Source organism: Suricata suricatta, chromosome 10 (assembly GCF_006229205.1).
Source record: "Suricata suricatta isolate VVHF042 chromosome 10, meerkat_22Aug2017_6uvM2_HiC, whole genome shotgun sequence".
NCBI classification, from domain to species: domain Eukaryota; kingdom Metazoa; phylum Chordata; class Mammalia; order Carnivora; family Herpestidae; genus Suricata; species Suricata suricatta.
This window is the reverse complement of record NC_043709.1, coordinates 67739222-67754207: the sequence shown is the minus strand read 5'-3', so window position 1 is coordinate 67754207 and position 14986 is coordinate 67739222. Positions and strand designations below refer to the sequence as shown.

Genomic DNA, 14986 nt, shown 5'->3' with positions numbered 1-14986 from the left:
TGTTATTCATATACACAGCTTTAATTGTTCCTCTCTGAAATACATCATTCTTAAATCTATTGATTTCTGCCCATTCCTTCAAGCCAGCTGATGAAACCTGCTTAAAATGAAGCAGTCACACCTGTGTTTATTTTGGAAGGGGTAAGTTTGGAGGTTTGCATTCCCAAGGTGTCTCAGAAGAAACCCGGGCTCTGGAACTTGCCATTCAGATCCTAATTCTGCCACTCCACTTATTTGGAGTAATTCTAGCCAATATAATAAACTAGTTCTGAATTACAGTGTCTTAACACAGTAAAAGTTTACTTATTGCTGGTGTCAACTCGGATGGCAATAGGGGTGTAGGGGTATGGGTATGGCTCGGCACCTGGCAGGTCAGGGACCCAGGCTGACACAAAAGCCTTGCCATATTCAACAAGTAGTTTCTAACATCATCCTAGGGGCACCTGGGTGGCTCAGTTGGTTAAGCGACCAACTTCAGCTCAGGTCATAATCTCACGATTCATGAGTTTGAGCCCTGCATTGGACTCTGTGCTGTCAGCTCAAGAGCCTGGAGCCTGCTTTGGATTCTGTGTCTCCCTCTCTCTCTCTGCCCCTCCCCTGCTCGCTCACCACTCTGTCTGTCTCTTAAAAAAATGAATAAACATAAAAAGATTTAAAAAATAAATAAAATCATCGTGGGCATCAACATAAATAATAGTCTAAGAGAAAGGATGGAGTGCTTCGTTACCACTTTGGCCTGGAGGTGATAACGTCAATTTTGCTACATTCTATGGGTCCGAACTCAGGAAAATGGAAAATTTATTTTCTGGCTGGACAGCCATTTCTCTGTAGGAAGGGGAGCATGAATCTTTGGTGGACAGCTGGCTGGTCTTGGCCATAGCTATTAACTGCCTATGGACTTGAATGAATTGTCTCGTCAGTATCCTATTTTATTAGCGTTTTTGAGATGTGTGTTATTTTTACATTTTCACATCTTTAAAATTAGGGTATGTCTTACAAATGGCATATCATAATTTCATTGGCTGCATTTTTCATATGGATATGTAAAATATTAGTTCATCACATAGTAACGGCTTCTTAGATTCAAGAAATGGGGATTCCAATACCTACTCCATAGCATTATGGTAAGGGTTAAGTAAAATATTATGTAGACCTGTGATATAAATTGTTAGCACATATTAAATCATATTAGATAATATTAATTCCTATGCCTTTGCTCTTATTTGTGGTTTTCTTAAAACAGTGTGCTAGTATTAAAAGGCATGAGCTCCCCTTTTGCTATTATATAATTATATCACTAGAGTAATGTAGCTTAGAGTGTTTTATCATTTTCCCGTGGACACTAAGATATATTCTGTGCAGTCATAGTCCCCGTCATCAAATATTCATTAAGCATCCCTGTGCCAGTGGAACTGCACTGAGCACTATATAAAGTAAGTTAAACAAATCTAATCCATTAAAGTGTAAAGGAAACTGTTCTGGTTTTAGACAGGAGCTTCCCCGCCATGGTGAAGGGGCCCTAGAGCTGCTTACATTATTAATAAGTGCTGCCTTTGCCTTACCCAGAAACATAGGTCCCAGGGTAGCTCTCATAAATCAGGAGAAAAATTCATCGTTAATTTGGCAGTCTCTGAACTCATGGATAGATGTACCGTGATGTTGGTTTTTCTAACCCGTGCTTTGAAGTGCTTTGAGACTGTGTTTGTACATATTCCTTAGACTCCACCAGAATTTAAAGCTCAGCTTTGGAGTCACATTTTTATTAATCAGAAACACATTTGTGAGTTCCATCATACTCTCTGTCAAGCCTTATTCAGGATGTAGGACTCCACCAAGGCAAGGCAATTTCAAAATCCTGTTTTCTTTGAGAGGAAAAAAAAAATTTGTGTCTAAATCATACGAATTTCCTAAAGCAACACCAAAGTTGACCTTGCCATTCCTTGATCTGAAGAGTATTGTTAAATACCTTTCTAGGAATGGAGAAGGAAGTAATAGGGCCACAAAACATCGAGTAAAAGGCTACATGTTGCCATGAGCAGAAGAGAAAATACTTTTTTTAGCTAAATCTCCAAACAGCGTGTCACTTTGTCCCTTTATATTAGTGAAAATACTTCAGGAACTTCATACCTTTTTTTTTTTTAAAAAGTGTAAGTCAGGGTGCCTTGGGCCTCTCAGTAGGTTAAGCAGCTGACTTCGGCCCAGGTCATGATCTTACGGTTCATGAGTTTGAGCTGCATGTTGGGCTCTGCGCTGACAGCTCAGAGCCTGGATCCTGCTTCAGATCCTGTGCCTGCCTCAGTTTCTCTCTTCTCTCTCTCTCTCTCTCTCTCTCTCTCTCTCTCTCTCTCTCTCTCTCCCCCTCCCCCTCTCCCTCTCCCCCTCTCCCTCTCCCTCTCCCCCTCTCCCTCTCTCCCTCTCTCCCTCTCCCTCTCCCTCTCCCCTCTCTCCTCTCTCTCCCTCCCTCCCTCTCTCTCTCTTTCTCTCTCTCTCTCAAAAACAAGTAAACATTTAAAAAATTTAAGTAAAATAAAAAGTGTTAATCGTTTACATTTAGATTAGGCATAGGAAATTATTTTAAGTTGTTTCAATAATGCGTGTCCTTTTAGCCTGTACAATCCTGAGCGCTGAGTCAGTATGAATGGTTTTTTTGTTTTGTTTTATTTTGATTTTTTCTGCAAGAAACAGGAAAACCAAACTCAAAATGGCTTAAATGCTACAGGAAATAATTTTCTCACTTAAGAAGTAGCCCTTCATGAAAGCTGGGGGTTGGGGGTGTCGGGCACCAGGGCAGCTCAGTCCCTTAGGCATCTGAATCTTGATTTCAACTCAGGTCACGATCTCACTGTCATGATACCGAGGCCCAAGTCGGGCTTTAAGACAGGGCATGGGCATGGGCATGGAAAAAAAAGTAGCCTCGAGATAAAACCACTTCTGAGTTGGATACTTTATTGACTTAAAGAGGTCATCAAGAATTGAACTCATAACATCCTTTGCCCTGCCAGCCTCCATATGTTTTTGTTCTTAAACTGACTTCACTTTGTTACAAGATGGCTCTTGTACTCAAGGCCTTCTGGGGGTGGGAAGAGAGAATGGCCTTTTTTAAGGGGGAAGGCAGCTCCCCAAGAAGGGCCCTAAGCAGACTTGCTCTCACAGTTTATTGTCTGTCACAAGTCTGTTCAAAAAATTCCTGTTGGCAAGACAATGGAGTTATGTACCATCATTAGCACAGACGAATGAAGTTTTGCCTTTCATTTCTTAAATTGCCTGGTCACCCAATACCTGGAAGACCACCAGGCTCTTCTTAGTGGTGAAGAAGGGGGGAAATGAGAGTGTTCAGTAGGTAGCCAGCTGCATCTGGCATAGTACATGATTAGTTCTATCTAAATATGTTCAGTGTACAGGATGAAGAGCGAAGATGTTCTAAATGAAACAAGTTTCTATGTTTTTCTCTAACCCCTTCTGCTCAGTTTTGTTAGTAGTGCTTCTTCTGCTTCCTTTTTGCCAGAACTGTGAACACGGCAAAATTAATCTATTTTGCATTGGGTTTTGTATGACACTTGGCCTTCCTTCAAACATACGAGTTTATGACCAAGTAAAGGCAGAATTCAGGTAAATGGGAAAGAAGGTGGAGGGGTCTAGGTAGCACAAAGACCATATAAGCAATCCTGAGTAAGTGCTATATTCATTTAATTTTTTATCTGTACAAGTCATTCCTAAAAGCTAATAGAAAATTCATTTCCTTGAAGTTGGCTGAAAATTTTTTGTATGGAAATATAAATTTTTATTTCATATTTGACTTTACATACTTTAGTATGTGGCAAAGGGATCTGGTCAGTGGACACCATAGAATGTGAGGCTTTTAAGAAATGAGCAACTAAACTAAATTGTATCCAAACTTTTAAATAATGTGAGACAGCTAAGTAATTGGTTATAGATCCTGTGAGCATTTAATACTGTTACCCATTGTTTTAGATGAATTATCATGAGGCTGTTTGGAAATGCTTGCCTAGAAGCCAAAAGAAATCTCTTTGGACATGTTTCAAAGTTCATCAAAAAGTTCTAGTACAGTGAACACATTATATCTCTCCATTTACTGAGGTCTTGTTTTTTTAAGTTTTTTTTTAATGTTTATTTATGTTTTTTAGTTTATTGTCAAATTGGTTTCCATACAACACCCAGTGCTCTTCCCCATAAGTGCCCTCCTCCATCACCACCACCTCTTTTCCCCCCTCCCCTTTCCCCTTCAACCCTCAGTTCGTTTTCAGTATTCAATAGTCTCTCAAGTTTTGCGTCCATCTCTCTCCCCAACTCTCTTTCCCTCTTCCCCTCCCCCTGGTCCTCCATTAGGTTTCTCCTGTTCTCCTGTTAGCAGCTGAGCCAGGTTGTATTTTCCAGGCCTGCCTCATTTAAAATCCTAGTCCATGTGCTTTTATGCTACCACAGATAGATGTACTTGCTTTGGTGGCTAGCTTCTTAGCCAGGATCTGGTAGGGGGAGGGAGCAGTTTCTCTAGGCGCTGGCAGGGATTTGTGCTGCTGCTGCTGCTGGAGGCAAGGTGTATGCCCTCACAGATGCGGTGAGGCTGCCTGCCGCAGACTCCCAGCCCCCAGCCAGGATAGCGTTTGCTTAGGGGGAGGGATCAGTTTCTCTTTGCCCAGGCCGGGATTTGCGCTGCCACTGCCTGAGGGGAGGTGTGCTGCCTGTGGTGAGGTGTGCAGCAGGAGGCAAAGGGCATGCCCTTACAGGCGCCACTGCCAACTCCCAGCCCCCAGCTCGGATTGCGATCACGTTGGGGGAGGGATCAGTTTCTCTTGGCGCCAGCCAGGATTCGTGCTGTTGCTGCCCTAGGCGCAGGGCGCTGCCGGAAATAAGTTGCAAAATCCTGCCGCCAAATCACCGCCACCCCCCCCCCCCGCCCCCACCGCCGCCAACTCCCTGCCAGGATTGCATAGGGGTGGGGGCTATTTTTTCCCTGTTGGCACCCAGGATTCTGGATTTGCACGGCCAAAGCTAGAGGCGAGATGCCAGTGGAAATGAGGTGTGTCCTCCCGAACCCCACATCCGAGGCCGAAGTGTGCGCCCCTGGGGCCACCGGCTTGGGCACCGACTCCCTGCCAGGATGGCGCGGGGCTGGAAGCTGTTTTTCCCTCGGTGCTACCCCGGTTTGGGATTTGGGCTACCCAGCAGTTATATATGGAGTGAGATTTTTTTTCTCTCTGAGCCCGGTTAAACATTCTTTATCTCTTCCCTAGACACAGTACTATGAGTGTATTCACTTTCTCTTTCTCTTCCCTTTGTCTCTCCCGCTCTGCACGCTTGCCCCACGTTGGGCTGGGGCTCCCACCTCCCCTGCCCGTCTCGGGCTGGCCCATTTTCCAATCTCCCCAGTTCACACTCACTCACTCAGGTATCTTTGAGGTTGTCTTCTTTCTGGAGTCTGTATTTTCTCCTTCCGCTCTTGCAGATGAGAGTAATGTCCTTCTCAGTTCAATAGATGGGGCAGACAGAGTTTACAGATCTCCCTTCCTCTCCGCCATCTTGGCTCCTCCCCCTAATGTTTATTTTTTAGAGAGAGAGAGAGAGTGAGAGAGAGAATGAGTGGGAGAGGCATGCAGAGAGAGAGGGAGACACAGAATCTGAAGCAGACTCTAGGCTCTGAGCTGTCAGCACAAAGCCCAACCTGGGGCTCAAACTCATGAACCATAAGATCATGACCTGAGATGAAGTTGGATATTTAACCTACTGAACCACTCAGGCACTCTCTAACTATTTTTATTTTAATATTTTGTTGATATTGTCAGAAGCATTTTAAATTTGGTTTGTTGTGGCGCCTGGGTGGCTTAGTTGGTTGAGCACTGGGCTTCAGCTCAGGTCATGATCTCACGGTTCATTGGTTCAAGCTCCGCGTCAGGCTCTGTACTGACAGCTAGCTCAGAGCCTGGAGCCTGCTTTGGATTCTGTGTCTCCTTCTCTCTCTCTGACCCTCCCCTGCTTGTGCTGTCTCTCTGTGTCTCTCAAAAAATTTTTTTTAAATTGTGGCTTATGATTTATTGTGTGTAAAAGTCCATTGATTTTCTTAAGTTCTACCTAGAAACCTTGATAAACTCTTTTTACTTCTAATAGTTTCCAGTGGATCTTTTAAGTTTTCTCAGAGAAAGACCACATTATATATGAATGAAGAGAGTTTCGCTCTGCCTTTGCTATCTTTCTGCTTTTTTCTTTTTCTTGTCTAGATGCCTTAGCTAAAATCTCCTGAATAAAACCAGTAACACATAATAGTCACTGTTATAGTGTTCCTGATTTTAATGGGAATTTTCCAGAGTTTCCCCCATTAAATATCACAATTTTGGTAGTTTTCCCTCAAAAGAGTTAAAGGAGTCCCCTTCTACTTCTAGACTGTCAGGAGTTTTATAACTGGGTTTTAAATTTTATCAGATGCATCCTTTTGTATCTGCTGAGGGATCACATGGTTTGACTTCTCATTAAGTGTTATGTATAGTAATATGTAGTCATTTGTGGCTAACAGCCGATAGTGAACAGTATAGATAACTCAAATGCCATTTACTATTGTCTTCAACTTGCAGTGTACAATTTTCTCCATCATTAGCTCCTTACTTATGCTAACAATACATTAATATAGTTTATTTATAATTCATTAAAAAGTATTTGAGGTCACTTACAGAAATAATATCAAGAATAAAAAGTAATCAGATGAGAAATGCAAAGTGACCAATGTAAAGTCCAAGAAAAAAAATGATGTCATGTGTCAGTAGTAAACAAAATGATTTTTATTAATCATAGGTCCTGTTCAGAAGTTATGTGGAGTTGTAAATTTGCCTCTGAGTTTCCTAGTAGCAAAAGAAAATGGGAAATGTTATTAATAATATAGTCTGATGTTTTAACACAATTAAAAACAAAACTGTCTGAAAGAAACATGCTGCTTTGAGAATCTCCCAGAAAGAAGTTTATTCCATGGAGCCTCATAAAGGGGAAGCCATGATTGAATAGACTTAACATTGGCATATCTTCTCCCAGTCGAAGAACCAAAAGGATGGCAGAAGGGGGTTACAAAGAATCAGAGCAATACAAAATAATTCCTGGAAATGACATGTTCACCACAGATAGTCCATGAATTGGAAACTTGAGGCTCATATTAAGATAGGTTAAGAAGAAATGGTAACCAGTGTTGGCTAGTTTTCCCTTCCCAGATAACTTTTGGTGGGCATCCTCTCTTCTGTTTTAGGGAGTACAACCAGGTTTAGCTTCAGCTCATTAACATTTTAGACTAAGGTAGGGAGGGAATCCTATATATTTTTATCTCCTTTCTTTACACCCTCCTTGCTTATACTGAGATTGTAGGTTAAAAGGAATAAACTAGGATCAGCAGTTTCAAATTACAGCTACAAAATGTGCTGCTAGTATAAGCATGTTTGGTTTTATTTTTGAGTACTCAGCACCAGAGCAATGAATCTAAGTCTTGCTTCCTTTCCCAAAATGGGAAGTGTCCTTGGGCCCAGACTGTCCTTAGAACAAACAAAAAGGACAGTGAGATTCTAATAAGTAAAACCTGATCCTTCCATTTCATCTCACAGAGATGTGGAGGCCAGAAAACCCTTTCCTGTCCCTGCCTGCCCCTTCTGTGATCTGGCCTTAGGTTTGAATGAAGAAGCTATCATTTGCCCTGTCCCAGTCACCTGTATCTTACTTTTTAAAAGGTACGAGACTGAGAAAAGTCAACTATACTGAATTTTCCTAAGGAATAGGCTTGAAAGGGCTAACTCATCACAAAAGAAGAGCTGTCTGCATAAAGAAGGTGTGTCTTAAAAACAGTGTTTCCTCGTTTTCTCTGAGAAGAGGCACTTGTGCTTGTTCAGAGCGTGTTGATGAGGCAGCATCCGGTACCTAATGAGTCAGAATCTCCAGGAAGGGAGCCCACAAATCTGCATCTTAAGTGCCCCAAGTTGTTTGTGTAAGTAAGTACATTTGGAAAACCGTGCACTAAAATATTTATAGTACTTATCTCAGTAGTGAGATACTATAAGGTGATAGTTTTCCCCATGTCAGAAAATTTGTTTTCTAAGTTACCCACAAAGAGCATTTCTTTCTTTTATAATTACATCTAAAACATTAACTTAAAAAGAAAATTCTAAGTGAATTTCAGCTAAATATTCACTTCCATTCCATGCTTATTATTTAGATTGCTCATCTTTTTTTTGTCCCCTAGAGAATACACATTACCTACTTGAGTAAATTCCTCATCAGATCGGTCCACTAACATTCAATGTTTTATTACCAACATGTGAATTTGAATTAAATCCCATTTAAATAATTTATTCCACTTACCAAACCTTCTTGAGAACATGATATATAACTAACAAATAGCACTTAGAGTAATTAGACAGTAATTTTTTTGTACCAATTAAGTACCTTTAACTTAGTCTTCATTCATCTTTGTAGGCTTAACAAAGATTGGCAAGTTGAAAATACACTGACAGCACCATCAGTACTTTGCCTAACAAAGCTGTAGGAATATTTGAAATTAATCTATGCATGTATTTCATTAATCCCAACTGATTTGTGCTTTATTATCATTACAGTGTGTTTAGTCATTTCACTTTGTAGGCATTACAACCCCTATTTTTTTTTATCCTGAAAAAGCTGGGTGACATAGAGAACATAGTAGATTGGTGTTTACAATCAGTATTATTGCTGTATAATTCACAAGCCAGTTTTCCCCACAATGACTTTATTAAGCCAAATGAGATGTGTAATCTAAGGTGCTTAGGGACAGAAAGCTTCCTTAATTATGCCTGTCTGTCCTTTGTGATTTTGATTGCTTTTATTCTTCATTGCTCTGACAGCTGTATCACCCTCTCAAAAGAGATACGAATAAAATTCCAGTTTCTGGGGTGGAATAGAGGTTCTTATCCTTTTTACTTTGAACCTCCAGCATCATTCTCCACCAGTAGTAATAGAATCACATCCATCTTTTTCATGATGTACACAGATCCTCAATGATTATAGTCATTTTGGCTTTACTAGGAGTAGGTTAAAAAAAAAAAGGAAAAAAAAGAGTCTCCAGGTTACAATGCCACTGAATTTGTTCCCCTAGAGACAGTAGAATTTATAGCACAGTCTAAAGTATGACTGGGCATTTTTCATAGACAAAGAGTCTAGTTTGGTTATTTTGTGCTGCTAAATACAGACCATAGACTGTAGAGCATAGCACATGCTTTAGGTTCATATATGTAAGACTTTCCAACAAGGCACATAGATAACTTTTAGTTAGAAATTGTGTGACCTCATCTTCACTTTTTCAACAAGTATTTATTGAACAATGGCTGTGTCAGGCAGTATGCAATATTAATTTTCTTTCATTTTTAACATGGAGGACAGCTCTACCTTAATTTTTTTTTAATGTCAAGAATGCTGTTACTTATCTAAGTGTAAATTCTATGGAGAAGCAAAGATGATGATTTTATATTAAACAGATTTAAGCAATCTTTTCTTAAGTAATCAGTCTTTTTCTGATATGTGCCTGTTTGACAAATACTGCACATATGCTAATTTACTTTAGCTCCCTGACAAACCCAGAAAACTGGTTTGATCAATTTTTAAAATATTCCACTAGTTCTTTGTGAATTGCCTTGCCAAAGGAAAATAACAAGAACTGTCTTATTAAAGTAATTCCAAGGTGATAGATTAACATGTTTAAGCAAATAAAAATGTCCTATCCTTGATTCAGCTGTTTAAGTATTTATAGTGAGTAGTAAAATAGAGGGCATTATAAACCAACTCCAAGGTCTACCAATTATCTTGAGAGAAATCAGGTAAATATCTCAGGAGTTCTTTGTAAGGAACTAGATAAGAACTAAAATAGGGCAAATTAGTACAACCTTTCTGGAGGGCAGTATGGCTATACATATTAAAGAACTTAAAGTTGCATATGTTCTTTGATTTAATAATTCTGCTTCTAGGACTTTCTCCCAAGGAAATAATAATGAATGCACAAAGACTGTCCTACAAGGATTTTCATAATAGTAAAAATTAGGAACAACCTAAATAATTGAGATTTATGAAATAAATTACAGTACACTGCTCTAAGACAATATTACCAAGTCATTAAAATGAGACCAAAGAAAAGTATTTCTAAGGTTTTCTGCATCTATGATATTCACATGTGCTATCCACGCTCACCAGTGACCTTCCTTATTATACACAGAAATGAGGGGAAAGCAAGGAGATGTAAAGATGTATTCACAACTTTCAGAGAGTGAAGAGGGCACACACGCGTGCACACACACACACACACACACACACTCACTCTCTCTCTCTCTTACATATACACATTCATCAGATATCAGAGAAAGAGTACGAGGACCAGGATGACCAAGTGATATAGAAGAATCAAGAAGGGGGCTAAGTAAGTCAACATTAAGGTCCATTTCTTGGAGTTCCAGTAAAACAGTGTTCTTGGTGACCCACTGGAGGATTACCACACAGTATGGAGGCCAAGTGGATTGGGGTTAACAAGTTTTATTTCAATATTAGGCATTAAAAAAGAGACATGGGCCTCTAAAGTCTGCAGAGGAGAGAGGGATTTATTTACTTATTTACTTATTTATATATTTATTTAAATAAGGGAAGTTGGACAAGTTTAGAGGTAGAGGAGGGGGATATGGCTAACATGTCTATAAGGCTTATTTATGTTTCAAGTGTGAGGCTGAGGACTTTTTACCCATGACCACATTTAATCCTTAAAAAAACCCTGAGATAAAGCTATTTCTTGTCCTATTTTTGAAATGAAGCCACTAATACTTGTATGATTTATTTGTGCAACATCATAGAATCTGGGTTTGGATTTTGACTCTGACTCTAACCATTATGCCATTATTTTCCAAAAGGAAAACCAAATCGGCAGGAGCTAAAGGGGCTATTTGATAGAGTGAAATCTGAGAGGAGTGAGTCCCATGAAGCCATTAAGGAGTTGTAGCCTCAATTTAGGGATTCCATAGAGGAGGAGACATGTCTTCTACAGTTCAGCATGTTCCAACAATGGTGATACAACCGAGACAGGAGTGGTTTGTGTGTGAAATGTTGAATGACAGACCTGCCCTCCTGTGGGGCTGGTTCATGTCCAGCTCTCTAAACCATCCCCCTTTGTCATCTGGTAATTCAGACTCCAAGGTATCTGGAAATCACTTGATGCTCTGGGTGTCCCTGAGCTATCTGGTGCTAGTTGGTACACTCCAGAATTAAACTGTATCTCTTCTTTGTTGTTTTCTATAGTACTTGTAAGTAAATGCTCATGGAACATTTTGGGGGGGCTCAAGAAAGGGGAGCTCAGTTGCTACAGTCAGTAATTTGTACTCCTCAGCCCATTCCTATATAATAGGCAGCCATCGATTCCCCATCCACTCAATGTATTCATTCATCAGGCATTTATTGCAGGTATTTTATAGATCTCTTCTAAGTGCTGAGGAGATCAAGATTAAAAGACACATCTCTAGAGGCAGGGATGGTAATCAAAGAGTAGGTAGGGCCATGGAAGGATTTAATATTCTTAAGGATGGGAAACACTTAAAGTGTTTGTTGGCCGAGGAGTAACAGCAATGAAGAGGAAAGAATAAACATAAAAAGAGAAGGTATTGCTGAAGCGAGCTCAAGAGAAGATAGGAAAAGCATGCAGTCTTGTTACTGCAAGAGAGATGATAGCTGTTGATAGGTAGAAGGAGAGACGGGCAGGGTTTCAGGTGAGTGTCTGCCATTTCCTTGCAAAGAAGGAAGCGAGGTCACTTGCAGAGCGTGCTGGTCTGGAGTTACGTGTGGAGTGCGAGGAGTACCTTGAAAGTTTGGAACAGCTCCCTGGTGGATGAATAGGGATCAGGAAGGGGATGGCTGGGCATCACAGTGGGCATCACAGTGGACCGAACTGTAGTTGTAACCATGAATTTATAATAAGGCCTGCTAACACAGGTGATTTCTTAATGCCAGCATTTATTAAAATAGCCATTTAGTCACCAGAAAAGTCCCTCTTTTGACTGATTCTCCTTATTTTCTAACTAGAAAGACATTTGTCTACAAGAGTGAATATCTTTGGGCCTGAGGCTTCATATTCTAACTGAAATTATTCCTGACTGACTCCTAAAGGATACAGAAGACACAGTCATGGATCCTGCTAATGAGACAGTCTGGGTTGCCCCTTGTACAGCCTCAGGATGAGTCATCTTCGCTGAAGAAGAAGCCGTCAGAGTGTCTGGTCTGCTCAGAAGCCCCACCCCATACCCCTGTACAGTGATTTAGGTTTTAGGCTAACAAGTTTTCCCTAGTTCACAGTTACGTATCAGTCAGGATTCTTGCTGGCAAGTAACAGAAATGAGCTCTAACTTAAGCCGACAAGGAGTTCTTCTAAAGAATGTTAGGGAGCTCACAGGTTCTTCTGAAGGGTTCGACAAATCAGCCTGGAAACCAAGTATTCAGGAGCAGCACCCCAAATCCCACTGCCAGGCCTTTCTGGGAGAGAAAACATATTGCTGCCCAGAGCCACTGCTGGCACCACTAATGGGCAGTGGTGCCCCAAATCTGCCATAACCTCTACTTCTACTCTCTCTGGGACTGGCATTTGCTCTCCCAACATCCAAGCAAGATGAGTCCTGCTTGGCCCAGCTTCTTTGTGTTGCTGGCTTCAGAGTGAGAGTCTGGGGTGCTTGGTCTGATGGACAAGGCCTAGCTTGTATGCAAATAGCTGAACTTCACAGGAGACCCAGAAGGGGAGTGTTGTGAGTTTTTATCTGCTGTAGTGGACATGGGCTCTGGGGAGAGTTGAAATGCTAGGTGGTTGTAAAGAACAACAGAGACCCATTACAGTATCATGAAACACAGGAAGAAATGTTTCAGCCCTTCTGTATCGGAAGAAGGTCTCAGGTCACTGGGCACTGAGTTTCTCTGTAGTCCCCCTATAGCAAACAATTTTAAATTCTTCATTTACTCTTCAGTAGTTTACAGGATGCCTCTCAGGAGTGTTTGTAGAATGAATTAAGCATTTGCTGAGTATATTCTTTCAACAAGCGTGTATTGGGCAAATACTCTGTGGTGAGCACTATGTTGAACATTGTTTACAGGATCAAAGAATGTTCTATAAGCAATAGTAAAGAAAGAAGCAGTCAGGTACAAGGACTGGGCTGCCATGCTGGAATGAAACTGGGGGTTAGGTTCTAGAGTGAAGAAGTACTGCTTAAGTAGAAGCAGGATGAGTCTGAAGCAGCTTCCCAAGTTGAGGTTGGGGGTACGGCAGACCAGGTCGCTTGCTCATTTTTAAAAGGGTTGGTAGCACTTGCTGGTTTTTCTGTAAGTGACCATTGCACACTTAATTTGTAAAAAGCACTTAAAGTATTACATTTGGGAAGCCCTTAGACCAGCCTCTGGCGTGTTGCAAGTACTGTATAACCATTTATTAAATAAATAAATATTAAAGCAATATTCCATTTCCATACTTTCACAAAATATGTCAGGGATTCTACTTGGTCTCAAATTTAGCCAAATTAGTAGGTGTGTTTTTTCATCTTTGGGTTTTGTCATACAGCACCATCTACTTTCTATTTATTAGCTGCTTTGCATGTTCTACGCACTTTGATAGCACAGCAGCTCAGGCACTTTTCTGCCCCCTCACAATCGGCAAATCGTGACCGGTGCTCCCTGGGCAAAGTGGTCTGACTGCTGGATCTCCTGGATTACCAAGGTCGTGACCCACTAATTCTCTTATCTTGGTAACTGCTGAAATGAACAAATACCTAATTTTTTATCTAGATTTTTCTATTGTCTTCAGTGGGACCATTGGTCCAACTAACTTTCTGTGATGACTAGAAATGTTAGTTCTAGTGTATGTGCTTTGTGTGGTTTAAATCCTACAATCCTCATGAGAACCTCGAAAGGAAGAGTGAGGTTTTCTCCATAGGAGGAAAACGAGGCACAGAGAGATGGTCTCCTGCCCAGGGTCAAGGAGCTGATACGTGATTGCAGCAGGATTTGAACACAGGCAGTCTGCTGTCAGGGTTTGCATGCTCCACCTCTGTCTTCAATCATTGTCCTGCTTTCATGAAACAGCATAGCTGTCATCATCATGAATGTTCTTTTAAAAGGTTAAACAAGTCTCTACCTCGACATGAATTCCTTACAGCTTGACAAAAGCCTAGCCAGGTATAATTTAATATCAATAAATACAGTATGTTCTGCATCTTTTCAAATGGCCATGTAACATGGACAGATCTGTTATTGATTAATTCCCTATTTTTGTAGATTTAGATGACTATCTTCATGGGCATTTCAGTCTTGCAGAGAGAAACATTCCTTTGAATTTTACCAAATTTATTTGTTGTTTTAGTGAATTTGTTCAAGGCATGTTCAGATGAAATACACATATCCAAAGTGTCCGATATGTCTAGAATGTCAGATATGGGCGTTAGCTCTGGTAAATATCGTCAGAGAATGGGACTCAGAAAACGCCATTTGTTTGCCAAATAGCTTATAAGTTAAAAAAAAAAAAAAGTTTTTGGGATTGTGCCAAAACCACCGACTTTTATGCCTCCCAAATAGCCAGAACTCCATGGAAACAACCAGGGCCTTCAGAGTGCTAAGTGAATCTAAGTTCATTCTGTGGCATTTCATTTTGGGAAACGAATACCCACAAATCACCAAGAGCCAGAGCCCCTACATTGCTTATGTGCCATTTTGAGCAGATAAATCTCTTCATCAGATTCACACTGGTTTTGTTTTTTCTTTCTTTTTTTTTAATTTGGAAGAGAGTGCATGTATGCGTGCATGAGCTGGGGATGGGCAGTGAGAGAAAGAGAGAATCTCAAGCAGCCTCCATGCTGTCGGTGCAGAGTCCGATGCCAGGCTCAGTCCCACGAACCCTGAGCTCATGACCTGAGCTGAAATCAAGAGTCCAGCACTCAACTGACTGAGCCACCCAGGCGCCCCTGGATTT

At 40.8% G+C, this 14986-nt stretch overlaps 1 protein-coding gene across 3 annotated transcripts in view; it reads left to right on the top strand.

Moving 5' to 3' along the window:
- ANO6 (anoctamin 6) overlaps positions 1–14986 on the top strand; it is a 193078-nt gene that overhangs the window by 107937 nt on the left and 70155 nt on the right. The gene's annotated exons all lie outside the window — the stretch shown is intronic.